Below are 22,514 nucleotides of genomic sequence, written 5' to 3'. Positions count from 1 at the left end.
CAGGCTTGCCGATAGAAGGCTTGCGGCTGCTCTCGCATGGCCTGCTTTGTTGCTGAAGGGAATAAATCAGCTGTACCGGATATGAGCTTAGTTATCGTTACTTGTACTAGTAATTGAATTATGTCTCTTATGATCAGCACTCGCTTTTCCCGAAGCGACATCTGCAGCAGCTTTGATGTCAACTCCAGCCCCAAAGGCACTTCTGGCACGCGGCGCAAGACGCGAGCCCCGACACCCTGCTCAATTCCTACGAAATGTTTAAGGCGCGCGCTCGCTCCCACAGTGCGGTATATTGAAGTGCACCCCTCTTTTCAACGCCTGGCTTGAAGTGACGTTCGACACGCGAGTACGCGCGCTTTCACCGAGCGAGAAGCTGCACTCACGGCGGCGGTGGGCACATCGTATTTACGTTTTTTTTTTTTTTTTTTGTTACAGTAACGGTCATCTATTAATCTTTTACATGTGGAACTATTACGCAATCTCCTTCGAATCTGATCTATCCGAGATAGACTCTAGCTTCATCGGCAGAAGAATTTAAATGGAGGCGCAGAAGCTAAAAACACACCATGCTCAAAATGTTAACCAGATGGTACGAACGAGACATTTATACTTGAAGAGACAGCATATTTGTTTATATTACCACACAACGAAACCCGTCTTGAGACCTAAGTAGGCTGTGGTGGCACCGCCATCTGTGGGTGTGGGGAAGAGCTAGGGGGGTGGTCCGTACAAATACTATTAACGACACTTTTCAGGGCAATTTTCTGATTTCACAATGTATCTATGATGATATTCGCGTCTCCAGCCCTCGCATAGTCTTTCTGCTGGTTCTCATGATGATGATGATGATGACGACGTCCTCAGTCGTTATACCCACCGCGGGGCATCGGTCAGGGTGCATTTCAGATACCACTCATGGGCAAAGAGTAGAGTATTTTGATGATTTTGTGTCTTAGACTGGGATCTGAACAAACGATAAAAAAGCAAAAAAATAAAAAGCAAGAAATTCTCACTGTAGTAGTGGAATTTGCCTGCAGTATTTATAAAGTCGGCAGTAGAAGCGCACACTGGTTTTAGAGCATATGCCTTGGCACTTGTCCCGAAGGAGAGGAAAATCGGAGCAGAAAGCGGAAGCCCTAGTCAAGCGAGGGATCTCCAAGTAATTCATACAGAGAGAAGCAAACCACTGTATGGAGGAAAGGAGATGATCTGTCGACTCAGTTCAGCCACAAGACTTATGAAGTTTGGATATAGATAACCCTAATCGATATCAAGGTTTATTCGCGGCATTCTGCAGCTGTATGCATACTGTATACATTCTTTTTCTTTTTAATTAGGGTTTAATTTTAAAATACATTTTGGCGATTTCTTTCTCTGTTCATATAAATTGATTGATTTCAACATAGCTATGCTGAGGTATGAATTTCCGCATCATTTCTTAATTTTCTTTTCATTTTTGCTTATAGGAAATGCCCCGAAATGAAGAAATCGAATAGCGTTTTGTTTAAAATTCGAATATATACCCAAGAACAAAATGTGTAAATGTAAAACTCTAACAAGCACATATTGAAGTGGTTTAAAAATATTGGCTTTTAAATTATGTTTTACACAGCCCTATTTCGTTTTAGAATATGCTTATTATAAAAGCAGATAAGCTTTGTAGTTGCACTGTGAAATTAGAAAATTTCTCTGATAATTGTTGTTTATATACATTGCTAAGGGCGCCACTTCGAGCTGTTACCCACAAAGACAGCTAGCGGTACTGCCGAACCCTGCTTATGTCACAGCCGGTCGGTAGTAGCGTAATCTCGGTCTTAGAATATGGGGTAACATTTTCAGCAATGCGCAGTATGTTTGCTGCTTAAGTCTTTAGACGCTTCTGCTGATGCTCGAGAAGCTGCAGGTTTTAGCTTCAGGCTTGTTGGAAGCAGTATAATGCACCACGTACGTATTTTTATATTCTTATTTACCTCTTTCTAAAAACTTGGTTCTAAAATGTTTGATAAAATTTAGGGATAAGGCTTTTTTTCTTTCATTTTTGATCAAACATGCCATATTTGAGGCAGTGCTTTTCGTGATTTTATTTTATATCTTAAATTTTATGCGTGCAAATTAATTAGCAAGCCGATTCGCTAACTTTCTGATTACTGCCTTGAGGAACAAGGAAATTACTTAAAAGTTGTAGGTCGTCTTGAATAACAACTAGCTGCGGCATCCGCACCAACGCACAATTCACGTAGCTCTATTTTCCGGCCTTCAAAGAAAGCTACCACATTTCCAGCTGCAGGTTGACATTTTTACCCAAGTCCTAACGGAATAAGTGCTCCAGCATAAACCTTATTTTGTTCTCTGAGACGCGTCTCAGGATGCTTAAATTAACCGTTGTCATGCAGAAGCGGTTTTTGCTGGGATAGTTATCGTGTCAGGCCGCTAAAAAAAAAAAAAAACTGCTTCACGTAAACACTAGCGAGGTGCAAACATATCAGTATGCTGTTTTTCATTACGATCTACAAGTTCCGTATTGGCACTTTATTCCCGAAGAAAATAATTCCAAATTAGTCAGTTAATCTTTACTATTTAAGAAAGTTTAGAGCAAGAAAAAACTCTGCAGACTAAGCTAAGCGACTCTGAACAGCTAGCCCTTGGATGGTTACACCGGGATAGGAGACACCGTCTTTATTAAAACCTTGGTTACATTTATCTGGCCCATTAGGTGTACGTCGGGTAATCAAACATACACGTCTTTGTTTCTTCTTTTCAGTTAACAAAAGTGGGCGGGAGTTAGTGTCATTAGTATGAGCACTCAGTGAGAGTAAACCCCGAATTATACCTCGGGATAATACACGCCTAATTACAATGAGTGCAATTAAGTTGGTGAGTAATGTTGGACAGGGCGCCGTCAAATAATTTCGCCCTTTCTAGGCCACAAATAGTCCTGTGGCCTGCTGAAAAAAAGGCAGTAGGTGCAACTGGCAGGGTATGCTTCGCAAGTATATTACCTGATAATAGGTTGGTTTATGAGGTTTACTGTCCCAATGCGGCTGAGGTTATGAGAGACGCCATAGTGGAGGGGTCAGGAAATTTCGACCACCTGGGGTTCTTTAACGTGCACTGACGGTGCACGGATGTCTCTCCATTTCGCCTCCATCGAAACACCGCCGAGTTTATATGGATGAAGTACAGTTGTTTCTCGAAGAGCCTGTTTGATATTCACGCTGTGATATTGTAATATTGAAATTTTTTCGCCAGGGACGAGCACAGTAAACGCATTGGGCACTTCATATTTGTCAGATCGATTTGATTCTGGCCAGAGTGATTTTTTTTTTCAGCGAAATATTTTTTCCATGAAAATTTCTTTCATGGGCAACTGTTTTCCTCCTGCGTAGTTACTGAGCAATTGTAATTGCATCAAATAGATTTTGTCTCAAAAAAGAGCTTGTTCTGGTCGTATCCTGTCATTTGATATATATATATATATATATCAAATGACAGGATATATATATATATATATATATATATATATATATATATATATATATATAGCTTGCTTTTCTCTTGATTATAGACAGGGCTTTTCTATATGCATTCAGGGCAATTAATAAAACGTTAGCATGATCTTTCTGTAGACGAACAGCATAAAGTAGCCAGTCGTCTTCATCTGAACCAGATATGTCATTTCGGAACTGCATAAATGACTCGATGGCACAGTGCAGTTCTGCTATGCAGCAAAGTGCTCCTCAAAGTTTTCTACAAACACCGACCTTTCTATTTCTATATCATTTTTAAACAGCACAAGTGTGCGCTTCGTAATGCACTCACTACTCAGTCTCAATGCTCGACCGACGATTGGTGCATTTTTCTTGTAGTCATAATGTTAAACCTCCAATTCCGATTCAGCGAAAAAGCCGAATAAACGATATGACTTCCTATTGTTGTCTCATCAATGTCACTAATTATAATGCGCTAAAAACCTTGCTGAATATTTGAAACAACTAAGATGCGCAGTTAATTCGTTTTCACAACGGCCAAGAAGGGCAACGCTGAGTACATATGTTCAAGTGCATAAAAGAAATAAAAATTGGAATTCAGACTAATTCCACCGCCCATTATGCGGTGGTATCCCTGGTAAAATATTAACTTGTTTTGCTGGCCGACTTAAAGGTTTAGGAGTAATCTTCAGAAGCCCTATTCACCTATAGGAGCTGAAGCAAGGAACTTTTTTTTTAATGGCTACTAATAACTGCTACGCGCAACGTTGTCACCATTATGCTAGGCATTCTTGTAGTCCTCTTATCTGGTGCATTGCCTACTTTCGAGGCACAATTCACTGACTTTTTTTATTATTACTTTCACAACCTTACAGAAACAGTTTTCTCTAACGTTTCAGTGTTACACCATCGATCTCGATCCTGCTGATGGATGGAGAGGATATTGTTCATAATGCTCCTTGAATTGCGGCCAGGCTCTATTATGCTTAACGTGTGTCTGCTCTAAGCTGAAGGGTGTTAGATTATTGAGAAACCTTACTCCCTTGGCTCAGATGCTTTTTCTTTCATCATGGAAGCCCGCGAGGTTCTGGCGCCTACTTTGACACTCTGAAACATTTATGACCTTCTTCTCGTCTTTGTAGACATGACACATTTATGACCTAGCCGCGAATTGTCACGCCTTCGTCGCTCTCTTTTTCTTTCTGTGTTTAAGTAGAGTTTAATGCGCTTACTCGGCTTCTTCATCTTCCCTTCCTTCCTCCTCATTATTTACGGGAATTCGTCGCATTTAGATGACATAAGAGAAATACGAGACGCAAAACCTTCTTTTTTTACAGATGATGGCCACGTGATAAAGCTTTGATTTGTTGCTTCCGAGGTACCCAACATAGTGCGGTGTCTGATTTCGGTTTCTTGTGACTCCATTCCCTCAGTCTTCCAACACAGTCATGCTAAAATTCAGTGAGCGAACTACAAAAGCTGTCCAACGTTCGAATGCGGGTGAATATGAGCACGGAATCACTTTTGCAAGGGGCTGATGATATTTATATAGCGGTCGGTCTGCGTACGCAGGGATTCGCGCGCGAGCATCATAGAAATAAAACACCTTTGAAGGACTCGCCTGGAGTTACAGACCACCATGCTAAACGTGCATTATAAATTGCCGTCGCTTCCCAATTGCTCGGGCTGCACAACAGAATTCGGCTCATCTGAGGACACCACGAATACTTTTTACAATCTTCTCCAGGCCGACATGTACCCACGATGGGGCGAAACAATGCCAAACAAAGGCATCGAAGACAGTTCTTTTTACCGTGCTCTTGGTCTTTAAAAGAAAGTTAAGGGGGATCTCATCGACGGGCCTGAACTGAAGCGTGCTTTTTTTATTGCATTGTGGCTTCTAGCGTACCGGTATCGAATGAAATACTACACGGATATATTAACCAGTTAGTCAAAGAAGAAAACAACTCGGGAAATTTTATAGAATATCATCGCATTTACAATGAAGCGGTACGAAAGGAAAGGAAATAAGAAAACGATCATGTGCCTGTGAGCGTCGAGTTTTGTTTATTCCTGTGTAAACACGCCTCCCATGGTAGCTTTTATTGTATTTCGCACAACACTGTGCAGAAACCTAATAAAATATCAGCGAGACGATAAACCATGCGCAACGTTCGTAGCACGATCCCTTAGGCGCACATTTACTTCCGCAGAATTCGCTGCTTCAGTTGTGGCCACTTAGGAAGAAAGACAAAAAGAACCACCTCTTTTCACTCAAACTAGTATGAAGAGTACCAGATTGGAAGTAGGGCAAACAAAAATATAACTACAAAGGACGCTTGGCCTGTTTAATGTGGCTTAATAATCTTCGATGCGAAATGACGAACAAAAAGAAATAGAGACAATTGAGGGAACGAGCATGCAGCTCTAAACATATTCCAGCCAATCACACACATGTACATAAAACAGGACCTTACCAAAAAGCAAAGATCACTGCAGTCCTCGAAAGTCTTCAGAGCACTGGGAAGCGCAAATGCTCCAACGTAGCAAAGCCGTGCGAAGCGACCCTATAATGGCTAGTTCCGCCCTCGACACGGCAACTGTTGCACTACGAAGTCCGCACGAGTGTCACCCAAGCTATCCTGGGGAGTCGATTAAGGAACTCGCGTCACAAAATCGTCAGTGACTGCCGAAGCTCTGCCCTATACGAAAGCATGGCGCGCGAGTCCTGACATTTGCACGTCACTCCGGTACTCACGTGCACGGCTGCTGCAGGAATGCCGAAAGAGGCAAACATCGGATGCAAATGTCATCCGAAGTCGTCTTGACGTAAGGGGGAATGCGCGCCAATAAAACGTCTTGCGCCCCCCCCCCCCCCCCCCTCTTCGACATCACTGGCTGCCATGATGAGCTCGTAGGGCAATATTTGGTACTGTTCTGCTACCCGTGCTTCTAAACTTTTACGAACGCGCAGAGGACAAGACTGCCTATACAAAAGGACAAAAGATTCAGTTTGTTAAGTTTCAACAAATACTGTAATTCAAGTTTTCTGGCTGCACAGACAGTCTTAGCCTCTTTTATCTCAGATAATCGAAGAACCTGATGACGCACCCGCGACTTCGGTCAGCTTGAGCACGAGAGTGTAAAAAAACTAAAAAAAAAAAAAAAAAAAAAACTCAGAGCGCGTTTTTTGAGGTGTCGCCCTTCTGTACCGTCATTTGAACGGCCTTTCCAAGGCAGACTCGAAGGTATCATCGCCGTCACGAGCTCAGGGCGCACTTAATTAGGCCGAAAAGACGCCGTCGCCAGTATCTGTCATTCGCTGGAGATTCCGTAAAGGCGGACAGCCTACCGGCAAAAAAAAAGAAAAAAAGAAAAAAGAAAACAAGAAGCGGGCGTGAGGCAGGGTAGCAGCTGAAGTCGCTTCCGGAATTTGTTTACCAACCAACACCGCTTCTTTTATTTAACACCGATTTCTAAATGATTCCGTCGACGATACCCTAAATGTAAAAAAATCCCACAGCTAAATCGTCCATAACCCCGCGTGGGCGTTCGCTTAAAATATTTGCTTAGATCCTCAATTAATTATTTCCGTCATATCGCAGCAAAAAAGATGAACTGGAATTAAACCACCATTTTAACACAGTCACGTTAGCGCTGAATCACTTGCATTAAGACGTTTCGCGTGCCTCTTAATTGCGAGTGACATTAATGTTTTGATGCATGTCAATTAATAATTTGAGAGGTATATTGTAAGCAACATTTTGAAATGGTTACAAAATTAGGCTACAATGACAGTAAGCTGCCGTAACACCCGACGAATTCTTTAGACGCTGTCTACGTAAAACAATGAGACTGGATTAGAAACTAAGGCGTGTTTTCGAAAGGACTTTACGAGAATTGCCCTGTTCACTTAGGTTATTAAAGATGTGGATGCTCAAATCTATGTTCGTGAAAAAACTACTTTCACGTAAACTTCATCCCCTGCTCTGTGGGTAGCCATTTGTTCTCAACGTAGGTCTCTTAAAGAATAAGAACAAAATGATAGAGGTTCAAGCATAACTTGAGCCTATAGTCATTTGAATGAAAGCTCTATTAAGGATGGTTCGCATGGTTTAGCAAGGTTGTAGACTGTTTAGCGGTTTCAATCAACGGGACGCTCAGCTTCGCCTTAAAAGTAGACACGAGAGCGCCCTCGCGTTTCGCTTCCATTAAAACCCGACCACGGCAGCCGCGCTTGGATTGGGGCGAAATCCAAAGGCATCATAGTGCTAAGCGATCTCAGTGCACATTAAAAATCCCACGGGGTCGAAACTACTCCGTAGTCCTTTACTATGGCACCTCCTTCGCTCTTTCCTCCTTCGCTCTCACCTTCCTCACTTCCCTCACGGCTTGGTTTAGGTGTCCACCGAGAAGTGTGACAATCACCGCTCCTGAACTGCAGGGTTGTCACACCCACGCCCTGGCTACTGGAAAATTTCAGTCGACGAACGGGATCAACCGCATTTGTCCCCCCCGACGGACTATACCAATTTTAGGTGTCATATGGTCTGTGTAACGCTCCCTCGACATTCAAGCGCATGATGGACTAGCTCCTCCATGGCTTCAAATAGACAACATGTTTATGCTACTGAAATGATGTCGTCTTTTCTCCCCCATGTTCGTAATCAACATTCACCGAGTTTCTACCATTCTGCTTGTTTTCTGCCTCGCCTGTCTTCAACTGAATGCCATGAAATACAGCTTCAGCCAGCGCCAAATCGAAGTCCTGTGTGATTTGGTTGATGCGTCTGGTGTGAAGCCCGGCCCTACAATGTTCGAGCCGTGCGCGAGTTACGAGTTTCTACCATTCTGCTTGTTTTCTGCCTCGCCTGTCTTCAACTGAATGCCATGAAATACAGCTTCAGCCAGCGCCAAATCGAAGTCCTGTGTGATTTGGTTGATGCGTCTGGTGTGAAGCCCGGCCCTACAATGTTCGAGCCGTGCGCGAGTTACTCAAGGGACGTGCGGAGTTTTCTCGGGTTTTGTGCCTATTTCCGCCAATTCGTTCGGAACTACTTCGTAGACATCGGTCGTCCCCTTCTCTTCTAAAGAAAAACGTGCATCTCACATGGTGCCATGATCAGGCTCGTGCCTTCACAACGCTTATTTCCGCCCTCACCGCTCCACCTGTCCTGGCGCACTTCGACCCTTCAGCACCTACACAACAGCGCACCGAGGCCAGTGGCCATGGTATTGGCGCCATTCATGCTCAGTATCAGCATGGCTACTCATGTGTAGTTGCATACCAGTCTCCTGCTATCTCGCTCTGAGCTCAATTATTCAATTGCTGAGCGGCAATTCCTAGGACTTGTTTGGGTGTTGCGCCGCCCTTTTGTTTTGGAGGTCCTTCTGTGTAGTGGCAGACCATCATGCTTTGTGTTAGTTGTCCTCACTTAAGGACCCCACCGGCCGCTTAGGTCGCGGGGCCTTGCACATGCAAGAGTACACATTTGCTGTGGTTCACAAGTCAGGCCAATTACACCAAGACGCTGACTGTTTGTCCCGTCATCCCGTAGATCCCCCAGATTTGTCTGACCATACTTGCACCGACTACGTTTTGTCCAAATCGGACTTTATCCACAACGGCGCCGAACAATGTCGTGATCCTGCACTGCGACCTATTATTGGCCAGCTGCGCAACGACAACTGAGATCCTTCTGAAGTCAGCCTGTTTGTGCTGCATAGCGAGACATTATACCGACGTAATAAGCGCCCAGACGGCGCGGACCTTTTGCTTGTCGTTCCGGCTCATCTACGCTCCAGTGTTCTCGCCCAACTTCATGACACCCCTACAGCAGGACACCTGGGGGTGTCACGCACGTACGGTAATGCGCAACAACAATTCTTTTTGGACTGGTCTTTATAAACCGCTCTGTCCGTCGCTACGTCGCCGCTTCTGAGCTTTGTCAACGTCGGAAGAGACCCTCGCTTCAACTATAATGGACCCCTGCAACCATTCGCAGTGCCGACTGAGCCGTGTTTTCGTGTTGACCTTGACCTCCTTGAGTCTCTTCCCACGTCGACTTCTGAAAACAAATGAATTGCTGTGGTGACTGACTATACCACCCGGTATGCTATAACCATAGCTATCCTCACCAACTGAACCTCAGTCGTTGCAGACTTCATTCTGCATGAAGTTATGTTGATGCGTGGCGCTTCCCGTCAACTGTTCACCGATCGCGGCCGCTGCTTCCTTTCTCAAGTGGTCCATGACTTCCCCTCATGCACTACTCGTTAACAGTTCACAATGGCCTGCCATCTACAAACGAACCGTCTTACTGAGCGCCATGCTGATCGACATGCTGTCAATGTGTTTTGGACTACCATTGGGACTTTGACGTCTCTTTACCTGTGGTAACATTCGCCTATATAATTCTTCACGTCAGGATACCACCGGACATTCTCCCTTCTGCCTACTTTTCGCCCACGACCGTTTACTTCTCTTCGATACGCTGCCTTTTCACGACTCCTCCTGCAGTTACGCTTCTGATGCCATTTCCCGGGCTGATGGCGCCCGGCATATTGCTCGAGGCCTCAAAAGCGCCGACGACCTTCATCACCGTGATCCACTGTCTTCCTGGCTCCCTCGTACTTCTTTGGCTCCCCGCCCGCCGTGTGGACATGCGTGAAAAACTTCTGGCTCGCTACGTGGGCTCGTACCGCGTCTTGTGGCAACTCAATGACCTACGAGATCACGCCTCTGCACTCCAACTGTCCTTCCAGAATCCCTCACCCAGAAGTTGTGCATGTCGCCCGTCTGAAGCCGTATAATTTGAGTTCGCCTGTATACTACGCACCGGGACTGTGCTTCTTCCGCGCGGAGAGAGGGCGGATCAGTGCGGAAGTACTGTTATAGTATGTAGTATCGAGACGACGAAGACGTGCTGATGTGGAGTGGTGAACAAAGACGACGCTGAAGCCAGGCTGGGTTAGATCTGGCAGTGTGTCACTGACGGGAAACTGTTGCGGTTTCCTCCATGTACTTCCCTAACAATATTTTAGGGGACTCAATTAGACTTTATATGAAACGTTCAGTAGCCATCGACTTTATTCAGTTGAGGATTTCGAGCTGAGTATGACCCCTGCACTTGTTGGCAGATAAGCAGGTACGCGCCCGTCGCCTACCGAACGCTTAGGCTGCGCGGCTTCAAACTGAAAGTGCAAGGGTTCCAGCTTGTTCGATTCCCAGCTTCCACGTGAAAGAAACTGCAAGAGTCGGCTACTGCTTCCATGATAATGATGAAAACATTCATTATCGAAATAAAACTTGGTAGTCGGCCGCCCTATTCCGGGAGTCTGTTGGAATTTGTACTGAGCATTCGGGTTTGAGCTGGACAGCATTTCCTCCTAGCGCTCAATCGTCGGGCCTTTTATCCTTTCTATTGAGGTGTTGACAGGTCCAAACCATGTGATATAGGTCCGCCTCCATGTCATAGTGCATTGTGGCTCATAGTCGTGTGAATAAACTGCGGGAAGTCTTTTCGAACTTGAGTAAGTGTTTGAGTTCTTCACTGTGTTATTTATATCTTTTGTGTAGGTGTAGGCGCCTTAAAGCCCACGCTACAACAGCGCCACCGCATACATTCGGGACCTGCACTCGCCGCCTCACCGCATCGCACAGAACGCACCTTGGTGACAGACACTTTTAAAGTGCCTTCCCTCGGACATCTTCCAAGTGGTGTGGGCATGCCCCTCCAACCCTGCCCTTACAACCAACCCAAACCCCACGCGGGAGGACTGGGAGGCGACCCTACTAGCTTGATCCAACATGAAAGCCCAAAAGGCGATGGTGAAACGAGCAATGGCGGCAGCGAGAGTCACTGGGGTTCAGTACTAGGGTCTCCACCTAGTGTTTGATAAGAGAAGGGCACTAAGCCTGACCCTAGAGGAACTTCCATATAACTCCCTCTTTTTAGAGGCAATGAGCGTTTTTACGACCGCGGATTGCGCCGGCTGCTGAACCCACTACCCATATTCTAGAGTCCCATGCCTGAGAATCGTTGCGGCGTGGTGTTCCAGAATAATTGCAGTTGCAACTTTATGAAGACGACGATGTTTTCTGCAGAGCACGAGAGCTTGCTCCAGTTTTACACGAGGCTTGATCGGAAGCGGTAATTGCATCGCGCTCTCATGCCTGGGCCAGGGAAACTGACTTGTTCATTCTGGCACGGATTCGAAACCAAGTCGCGGCAATGTTTTGGTGGCGCAGCTGTGCCGAGACACAGATGATGCCGGCGCACCTAGCTTGCGTGGATAGATGACTGACCTTGGAGAAGAAAACGATGTTTTCTGCACAGCATGAGATTCGTCAAATGTTCAGAGTCAGATGTTGATGACCTTGAGGTTTGGCATAGAAGAAGTGGTGCTTAGCCATGGAAAGAAATTTTGTATTTATTTCGTCATGTACCCACGTATTCAGTCGTGGTGCGAAAAGAATTGGCACTCGTATACAATTGCCATAAGGACTTTAGGTGACATAGAGTAGAATTTCGACGCCAAAAGCAAAGCTCATATGATTCCAGGAGTATATAAAACTCTAAAAGAGATTTGGGACTCTAAATGCTCAACAGGCTGACCCTCACAAAAGCAGACAGAGGACGCGTTAAAGAGTCCATATTAGCCTGCCCTCTACTATTGGCCGGATGGAAGAGGTACCACGAGATGTGAGAAGCAGCAGCAAAGTTACCTGATTCCACGCAATTTTCATCCCACATATAACACTGAAATGGGCAATGCAAGAAGAGAAGCTATACAGAAGAAATGGGATAAGGAACACAACATCTTATACGTGGGCGCGGCATGACCAAAGAATGGACTACCGACTGTTTTGGCCTCAACACCTTCAGGATCGTTGGTCAACTGCGCCGCGGTGAAAGCATTGAACCCCACTCACGCTGTGGAGGCAGCTATTGCCTGAGCTGTAGCATCTAACTCCAACGACCTTGTTCTCACGGATTCGCAGAGCGCCTTCCGCAACATCAGCAATAAGTTGAGTGGCTCATTCACAGGCTCTGAGACTCTGTAAATAAAGATACTATCAATCAAATCTGATCAGTTATAAAATATGAATCACGGGAATTCCAGTCAGAATGCCATTTTCAACGAAATGACATTATACAACGCGGCTGATAGTTAACTGCCGTAAAGCCCTTTCACGTTCTGAGAAATTAAAGAACGAAAGCTCGTTGCACTCATCAGCTCTGAATTTAAAGCCGGAGAGGAAACATCTAGATAAACGCCCAATGTGACTAGAACAACCAAGTGGAAGCAGACTAGAGTGGCTGCAGTCATTATAGATACATCTCGAGGCGTCTTGCGCGCCTATGAACATTTATAAAGCCGCATCGGGCAGGTTTGAGCCCGCAGAAACAGAACAAATGCTCGCGACATCGCCTATACCGTTTTGCGTATCACACGCAAAATGTTGAGGTCTCATGCCTGCAGTTTTTGGCAGTAACAAATAAAGATTATAATGGTTTGCAACAATGTGAGTCAGAATTGTCTGTCTCGCATGTATGTGTGCGTGTGTGTGTATGTGTTTGAGAGGGAGAAAGAGAGACATTCGCGGTTTAATTTGATTGCCCAGGGATGTCTTCCAACAGAGCGGTTACAAAATGGAGAATATATACAGCTGAAACTGTGCCATCTTTGCTCCAAATACCAAGTTTCCATCGTATTTAACTTCAAGAATATGTGCTAAGTCTGCGTGATAGAGTCAGCCAGCATTGCACCAGTGAATGTCAAGTTAATCGCCTGGTTGATGATCGCCTCAGCGCACGAAACTCAGTAGTTCAGTTGCGACTTTAATAATGACCCTCATATTCATTTTGTTAAGCAGAACGTATTTGTGCTGAAAAAAATGGATCGTTTACCTAATATTTTTATTAAGTCAAATAAGAATTATAGAACAAGGAATGATTTGTAGATTTATGGCAAATATAGTATCCTATTATTGTACCCAATTTTCATGCTCAATTGAACACAAACAAAACGTGTCGCCTGCATTTTTAGGCATGAGATACAGAAGACATTTGTGTATTTTATGATGTAGAAATTAACATGCTTTTGGCAACAATACCATGTGCAGGCCGCCATGTTAAAAATATGCAATTCGTTGAAGCCAACTCACCGAGCTTTCGGATGCCCATATTTGCCAAGTAACAGAGCCGGTTAAGAAAAGTAAATGGGGGAACTCACCTTTGATGTTGACGTCGTTCAAGTTCGCAACTTTACGGTACGTAGCCCTTAAATCATAAATTAAAAATTACGGCTAAAAATTTTAGTTAAGCGTCTTGGTATGCTCTGTCACGGCAATAATATCCGCATTGCTCTGCACTGACCACACCAATGTATCTGTCGAAGAATATAACAAATCTGTAACAGTGTAAGAATATTCAAAAATTTCAAGTATCGAATCGATTATGCTTTTATTCGTTTATTTGACCGAATCAGATAGTGATTGTTCAAAAATTATTCGAAAAACAAAACCTCAAGTGCACTAAGTTCTTCGAATACTGTTCGGATAATTGCCGCATGGCTCGAATCAATACCGCCGCCGTAGTTTTTTTTTTTTCTTTTGCCACTGTTGGAGAAACATCGCCTTCATCGACGCCGCGTATCATCTTACAGTGATCAGTGTACACGGGATGAACAGTTCAGCGCTGCATGCGGTCCGTTCGTGTTGAGGCACTAGTAATGCTACTGCATAGCCACTGAGCTGTACGACAGGGCTCAGGAAAGTTCAGCACATTCTGCCTTAATATGCCGTCACCGAAGCCATGGCTTGTATGAAGTTCTGTTCCTACGCATGCATAGTTGTCGCTCGTGTCATGTCGTGTGGTGGGGCCTATTTTGTTCCCTTTTGTGATCGATGGAAAAAGGTGACCTTTCTTCTGGTATAACTCGACGTATACGTTTATTGAGTTTACATTTAATTCGTGTTACGACCCATCAGTACAGATTATAGTGCTGCTTCTTTAAACAGTTATAGCTTTAACTACATAATGCATAGCACCCAAACGCAAAGCCGCCACTCGCGCCTCAGTGTCTCTCAGTACGTGTTGCTCGTTTTGGTGAAATATTTGAAAAAATATCATATTACAATAAATATTCGACTCGTATTTAATTTGGTGAAAAAGTTTCACTATTTGTATTTGTTGGGGTTTGGCAAAATTACTATTCGTATACCCCTAAAAATCTATCGATGTCAAAAAAGCCATTCGGTATCAGCGGTTTGCGAATAGTACTTTTTTTCGAACCGAATTGATGACTAACCGAATGTATTAGCTAATGTTCAATATTTGTGCAACACATTGAAGCGCCAGCATTGGAACTGCTGAACGATGATACCTTATGTAGCTAAAGAGATAGTTTTCAAACAGCATAGCACTTATCTCCTCTGAAAGGTCTCCATACGAAGTCTACACATTAACCCTATGATTATGGGGTCACACTCAGGATATAAGGCAGGCAACAGCTAAGTATTAGCCACAGCCTCTGAGATCCAGCATCAATGCACGGTGTGCTGAACTTTCACTATCTATGCCGCGTCTTTAAATCTTGGATGCCATGTTTGAGTATTATGAACGCCACCACACGAGTGGAGCGCTTACCAGCGCCTAACCCTTCATCCCGGACATAATGATCACGGTAAGATGGAGCACAGTTTTGGTTTGGACCCTGTTTTTTGACAACTGTGCGGCAAATCTTATTGGAACTCGGGATAATTACTCGAAAACTATTGGCACAGTCGATAGCATATATGCTCTATGGGTCGAATGAGAAGTTCGATTCTGAACACCGTTAAGCACTTTGGTAGACACAAAGCGTATGAATCAAAGATAGGCGCTGATGTTTTCAAATTTATGTCACGCGAGGGTTTTTTAAGCCAGGAACTTTACAGAATACAAGGCATGAGCAAGTTTCTTGAAGGTAAGTACTCCTAGCAGCTTGGCCAGAAAAAATGATTTTGTCTTTCACGCTTCGTACAAGATCATGATATACCAAAAGAGGTGAAATTACCAAAGTATATAAATTTCGTAAGCAGGTTTGGGAATTGTCAAAAGTTACGGTGATGAATAATAGAAGTAGCCCTAGCAGTATGGCGAATCAAGCGAACCACCACAGCTGTAGAGGGAGCGAGCCATCTTGAGGAACAGAAATGCCGCGCGTATCAATTAGGGACCACTACTGTCACGATTCTGGTCCGTGTGAGGGTATCAATACTCCGAGACCGAGAGATGAGGTGAACGAAATGTGAATTTATACACTATTTACAGTCATGGTATAAGGCACAGCAATATCGGCAACAGTATCGCTGTGCGAATACTCGCGACTGTATTCGCACAGCGACGGCCAGGGTGATTCTGCCACGTTTCCTCCAGACAAGCAGCCCAGCACTATACGAATGCTCACTACGGTCTCCCCCGACAAGCGGCAGTGCCTTCTTTAATAGGCCCGGAAACCATTGGCATTTAAACTGTCCAATCCAAAGGCAGCAGCTGGCCTCCCGCCTGAAAGCTGCCGCGGCGCAAGGGGGAGAGAAGGGCCCGGCTAAGGCGCCGGATTATCTGGAACGTGTTCTGAAAAGTCCGACGCCTGAGCCATGCGGCGCAGCACCGGGGCTTGTAAAAGGGCATCCGGCGCTCACCGGCACCCACTCGGCTGCAGTCTTCGACAGCTGTAGGAGCTGCGGGAACCGCGACTAGAAGCCCGATCATAACAATACAGAGCAATGACGCATGGTTGAAGTTAATCGGAAGTGCAAGCAATAAAAAAAACTGGAAAGGGCAGGCGTCCAGGCAAGGTGCCTTAAAGGGCAGCTCAAAGAATTTCTCACCAGTTTGAGTCTATAATAAGATCATACGTTTCTGTTCCAAACTTTTCATATACCAAGTAAGATTATTTTAAATGAGCAGTAACCATGAAACTGTAATCGAAAGTAGGCTTCGGTCAATGTATGACGTCACGACGCACCACCCGATGACATCACGGATGCGACCACAAAACTTCTCTTATGCAAGTTTTTAGCGGCTAAACTGACGATTCTTCGGGACAGCTCTGGTCGCTATTTACTGAAATGGCGAAAAACAAGCTCTGATTTTGATCCTGCAGCAAACGCAAGCGAATATAGACAATCGTGCGTGCAATGACGTCATGCGTCTAATGTTTCCCGCAGAAATCTCGACAGCACTTATGATAGACACTCCAATTGAGGCTACAAGACTGGAAATTTTGAAGTTCATTTGCGCAGAAACAAAATATCGTTACAAATAACCAGATAACTGAGGAAAACTTACTATAAACGTTTCACTAAAATCTGAGGAGGTAGAGAAAACGCCGGGGTAACCCTTTAAAGAACGCATTCAAGAGTATTTTGATATATTTAGATTTACGCCGCATCACATGTCTTATAACCTCCTCTCTCCGACATAGGTAGATGTTTTTTAAAGCAAAATGCGAAGATACCTACACCGAAATTGGGTTAGATCGTAACTATGGAATCATAACAGACCAATAGATTGCGTTACAGATACTGTATCATAACATATTAGCAGCTCCGGGAAAAGTTACGTGTCTGGCAACACTGCACAACTGAACAAAAATGGCTGTCCGATGCAGAGTCGCGGCGGCACTTTTACTTGGTGCTGTGCTTCGACCTTTGTAGGCTGCGGTGTTAAATGCTCGGTGCTTTGTCGAAGGCGAGATGACTACAGCGGCCAGCCACTTCTGCGTCATCGGGTTAGATAGCCACAGTTCTGAAATTGTCCACCTGTGCAGCTCCGTTCATAGAGAGATACAGATTTTAGCCTAAGGTTCACCAGATGGCTCCCAATATAGCTTGCCTCTTTCGAAACCTTGTGTGCAGCGTTCATTCAATGCTACAGGCAAGTCGTTTCAAAGTTTTCACTGAATCGAATCCGCACGTTTACTTACGTCTTTTCGCAACAGTTTGAGTGGTGACGAAATCAAGGAGGTTATAATGGAACTTCATTACCTTCTTGGTTTCATCCCTCAAGGCAACTATAACTTGATGTAAAGAAATTCAGCGTTTCATCCAAGCAGTTCTATTTATAACCTCCTCGGATGAAACATTGCATTTCTCAAAACCCAACTATAGTTGCTTAATTTGGTTTGGTTTGGTTTGGTTTGGTTTGTGGGGTTTAACGTCCCAAAGCAACTCAGGCTATGAGAGACGCCATATTGGAGGACTCCGGAAATTTAGACTACCTGGGGTTCTTTAACGTGCACTGACATCGCACAGCACACGGGCGCCTTGCTTTTCGCCTCCATCGAAAAGCTGCCGCCGAGGCCGGGATTCGATCCCGCGCCCTTGGGAACAGTAGTGAGTGAGTGAAAAACTTTATTAAGTATATTTAAGGGAAGGGGATGTGTAGGTGGGGTCCCTAGTCCGGGACTCCAGCGGCTGCCCCTGCTACCCGCGCACGTGTCACGAGGGCCCGTTGGGCCTCTAGTCCAGAGCTGGATAGGGCAGCCTCCCACCCCTCAATTGTTGGCACTGCATTCGGATCATCTGGAGGATTGTGTGGGCAGGTCCACACCATGTGGTGCAGGCCTGCCTCCTTTTCTCCGCAATATTTGCATTTTGGGTCGCAGAACCCGGGGTGTATTGTGTTTAAACGGGCTGGTGTGTTATATGTACCTGTCTGTAGGCGTCGCCATCTAACTTCCTCCGCTTTGGAGAGCCCCTTGGCTGGGGGTGGATATTTTCTGCGAGAGAGTCTGCAGTGCTGTAACCTCTCCGCATACGTCGCCAGAGGGCCGGGATAGGGCGGTGTGGAGGATGGAGGGGTCGAGTCCTGGGGGAGGAGAGCTCGGGCAGCGGCATGAGCGCACTCGTTCCCTTCCACGCCTTGATGTCCCGGTGTCCAGACGAGGCATTTGTCTTGCTCGGGGTGCCCATAATGTTTCAATATTCTGGCAGCCTGGGGACATATTCGCCCTTTGATGTAGTTGCGGTAGGCAGCCATAGAGTCTGTTATTATATAGGCGCAGGTGGTATGCGTGGCGGCTAAAGCAATGGCCACCTCCTCCGTCATTTCTATATTGTCATCGCAGATGGTGAGGGCATCAACCAGTTGTTGGTGAATCACAACCACTACCGTGTACCCCGCTTCTGACTTTGCTGCGTCTACGTAGTAGGATTCAGTGTCCGTCCCGTACTTTTCCCGGATATACTTGGCCCGCGCCTTCCGGCGCCCTTGGTGGAACAGAGGATGCATATTGCGGGGTAGGGGATTGGCTATGAACGAGTCTGACCACCCGGGCGGTATAGCCTGTTTTTGTACGAGACCTTGCGGGCTAGTCAGGTTAAGGTCCATAAGAATGGTCTGGCCCGTGCGGGTTGCTGCTAGTCGATTTATCTGGGTGGCGCGTTGGGCGGCAAGGAGTTCTTCGGCTGTATTGTGCACCCCTAATTGCAAAAGACGTTCTGTGGAAGTGCTTTGGGGCAGGCCCAGCGCCTTTTTAACTGCGTTTCGTATAATAAAGTCGATTTGCTTATAGTATCCCGTTTTTAGGTGCAGATACGGTGTCGAATACACAATTCTATTAATGATGAATGCTTGAACCAGGCGCAGGGTGTCTTGTTCGAGCATACCCCTGTCGTTGGTAGTGACCCTGGCTATCATACGCGCAACCTGCAGACTGGTGTTTTTAAGCCGAGTGAGGGCGTACACATTTCTGCCCTTGTCGTTCATGTAAAGCCCTAGAACCCAGATCGTGTCCTTCTGTGGTATTGGGTTTCCATTGAGGTTGACTTCAACAGTGGGTCTGCGTTGACGGGAGCTATGTAGTACCAGCAACTCCGACTTTTCGGGGGAGCAAGTAAGGCCGTAGGCTTGCACGATGGTTACGGCCTCTTGAAGGCGGTCTTCGATTTCCGCGGTAGAATAGGCCATGGTCCAAATAGTGATGTCATCCGCGTAGAAGGCGTACCGTAGCTGCGATACCTGATTTAGCTGGGCTGGGAGTTTGATTAAAGCAATATTGAAAAGTAAGGGTGATAGAACAGCACCCTGTGGCGTGCCGCGTGTGCCTAGCTGTATTTTGCTGGGTTCTGCCAGAGAGGTCGGCGTAGACGGTACGACCGTGAAGGAAATCTTTAACATATGCATAGGTCCTTGCACCACAATTGATGTGGCTCATATTTTCCAAAATAGAGTGGTGCTTTACGTTATCAAACGCCCCCTTGAGGTCAAGAGCGAGAATTGTCCTGAAGAAAGGCTTGTTAGGGGGGTTTATGACTTCTTCCTTAAGCTGGAGGAGTATATCTTGGGTGGATATCATCATCATCATCATCATCATCATCAGCCTGATTATACCCACTGCAGGGCAAAGGCCTCTCCCATATTTCTCCACTTAACCCGGTTCTGTGCTAGCTGCATCCACTTGACCCCTGCGAACTGCTTAACCTCATCCGCCCACCTAACTTTCTGCCGCCCCCTGCTACGCTTTCCTTCCCTTGGAATCCAGTTTGTTACCCTCAGCGACCATCGGTTATCCTCTCTTCGCACTACATGTCCTGCCCATGTCCATTTCTTCTTCTTAATTTCCACTAGAATGTCGGTAACTTGAGTTATTTCTCTGACCCACTCTGCACGCTTTCTATCTCTTAATGTTACCCCTACCATTTTTCGTTCCATAGCCCTCTGGGTTGTCCTCAACTTAAGTAGAACTCTCTTGGTTAGCCTCCACGTTTCAGCCCCATAGGTGAGTATAGGCAAGACGCAACTGTTGTATACTTTCCTCTTGAGCGATACCGGTAAGCTGCTAGTCATAATCTGCGAGTGCTTGCCAAATGCGCTCCATCCCAATCTTATTCTTCTTATTATTTCCTTTTCATGGTCCGGATCTGCGGTTACTACCTGTCCTAAGTAGACATATTCGCCTACTACTTCCAGTATTTCGCTACCTAATGTAAACTGCTGTTCCTTCCGCAGGCTGTTGAACATTACCTTAGTCTTCTGCATATTGATTTTCAAGCCTACCTTTCTACTTTTTCTGTCTAGGTCATCAATCATTATTTGCAGTTCATCCCCCGAGTTGCTTAGCAAGGCAATGTCATCAGCAAATCGCAGATTACTGAGGTATTCTCCATCTACCCTTATCCCTAACTGCTCCCATTCCAAGTCTCTGAATACTTCGCCTAAACAAGCTGTGAATAGTACTGGGGAGATTGTCTCTCCTTGCCTAACACCTTTCTTTATGGGAATTTTGTTACTTTCTTTATGCAGAACTATGGTTGCTGTGCAGCCACTATATATATCTTCCAGCACTTTCACGTACGGCTCGTCTACCCCCTGATTTCGCAATGCCTGCATCACCGCCGAGGTTTCAACTGAGTCAAATGCTTTTTCGTAATCAATGAATGCTATGTATAAGGGCTGGTTATATTCCGAGCATTTTTCTATCACCTGATTGATGGTATGGATATGATCGATAGTAGAGTACCGTTTCCGAAACCCTTGGGTGGATAGGTCAGGCCGGAATCCGAACATGGTGTGTGGGTACAAGTCGTTTTCTTCAAGATATCGGGTGAGCCGGATGTGTACCGCCTTCTCCATAACTTTCCCTACGCAGGAGGTGAGAGAGATGGGCCGTAGATTGTTAATATTTATGGGTTTGCCCGGTTTGGGGATGAAGTGCACCTCCGCAGTCTTCCACTCGTTTGGCAGCCGGCCCATGCGCCAACAGTTGTTAATGTAATTCGCGAGCTGCGTGAGGGCTGCGTCGTGGAGATTGGCGAGGAGTCCCACCGTGATTTTGTCTTTCCCAGGAGCTGTGCCTCTGCGCATGGCTAGGATGGCGGCCTGTATTTCTTTCACGGTGAATTCTGCATCTAGTTTCTCGTTGGGCTGCCCATTATAGGGAGGGAGGGGGTCCGTGTCGACTGTGGTGCAGAAGTACTTTTGTTTGATGGTTTGTACGAGATCTCTATTGGAGCCGCGGTAACCATGTAGAGCCCTAGCAAGGTTCTTGCGTTGGTCGCTTTTGGAGTTGTTTGGGTCAATGAGGCATCTGAGTAAGCTCCAAGTTTGTTTCGAGCTAAGGTTACCACTCAGGGAATCACATCTTGTCAGCCAATTTGATTGAGCAAGGTTCCATGCATAGTCCTCTGCAGCTTGCGTTAGGGTTGCGATGCGGCGTTTGAGCGTTCTGTTGTGGCGCTGGTGGCGCCAACGTTTCACCAGGCCTCTGCGGGCGTCCCACAGGTGCAGGAGATGGAAGTCAATAGCAGGGCGGTCTAAAGATGTTTTCAGGGTTCAGGTGTATTTAGAGGACAGGTGCCTAAGGTCCGATGCCCAGGAAGCGTAATCAGTGATATCTGGGTGATCAAGGTCAGCTTGCTCTTTTCGAAACGCGGTCCAGTCAGTGATTTTGGCAGTACCGCGCATATGTCGATGCGTTTTGCTTGCAAGATGGATGATCAGAATGAAATGGTCACTGCCTGAAGTTTCCAGTGTGTTTTCCCATAGGCAAGCTTTACCGCCGTGGGTTAGTGTGAGATCGGGGCTGGTGTCACGCGTGACACTGTTTCCAAGTCGAGTAGGTTGGGTCGGGTCGTTCAGCATGGTAAGCATGAGGTTTGATATGGTGTCTGCTAGGATGCGGCCTTTCTTGTTTGCTTTCGGGTAGCCCCATGGATGGGTGTTGCGCATTGAAATCGCCTAAAATAAGGAGCGGAGCTCCTTGGGCGACAGTGAGTGCCTTTGTGAACACCCTGGCGCAAGGGAAGGCAATTTGGGTGGGTTTACTGTAAATGTTGAGAATGTAGGTGCCCATACCGTTGCGGTGTCTACCCACCCCGGCGTGGTAGTTGCTTAATTTGAGCAGCATGAAGTGATGACATGAGAAACAAAGAATTGGTTGCGCGCTTGATGTAAATCAGAATTTCTGTAAACACGCTTTGACGCCCAGAATTCCGAAACCACGTTTTGACTCATTCTGTTGGGCATGAAGCCG

At 45.8% G+C, this 22,514-nt stretch overlaps 1 protein-coding gene across 2 annotated transcripts in view; it reads right to left on the bottom strand.

Moving 5' to 3' along the window:
* Window positions 1–6,163, bottom strand: part of LOC146199242 (sodium-coupled monocarboxylate transporter 1-like) — a 62,077-nt gene extending 55,914 nt beyond the window's left edge. Inside the window, exon 1 of one of the 2 annotated variants that reach the window (XM_084594729.1) lies at window positions 5,966–6,163. The gene's annotated coding sequence lies outside the window, so the exon portion shown is untranslated. The remainder of the gene's footprint in view (window positions 1–5,965) is intronic. The other variant, XM_084594730.1, reaches the window with a different exon arrangement.
* Window positions 6,164–22,514: the final 16,351 nt, after the last annotated feature.

Source organism: Amblyomma maculatum, chromosome 2 (genome assembly GCF_055883805.1).
Source record: "Amblyomma maculatum isolate TAMU_Amacu chromosome 2, ASM5588380v1, whole genome shotgun sequence".
NCBI lineage: Eukaryota > Metazoa > Arthropoda > Arachnida > Ixodida > Ixodidae > Amblyomma > Amblyomma maculatum.
Note: the sequence above shows the minus strand (reverse complement) of the source record. Positions and strands in the feature narration are given on the sequence as shown.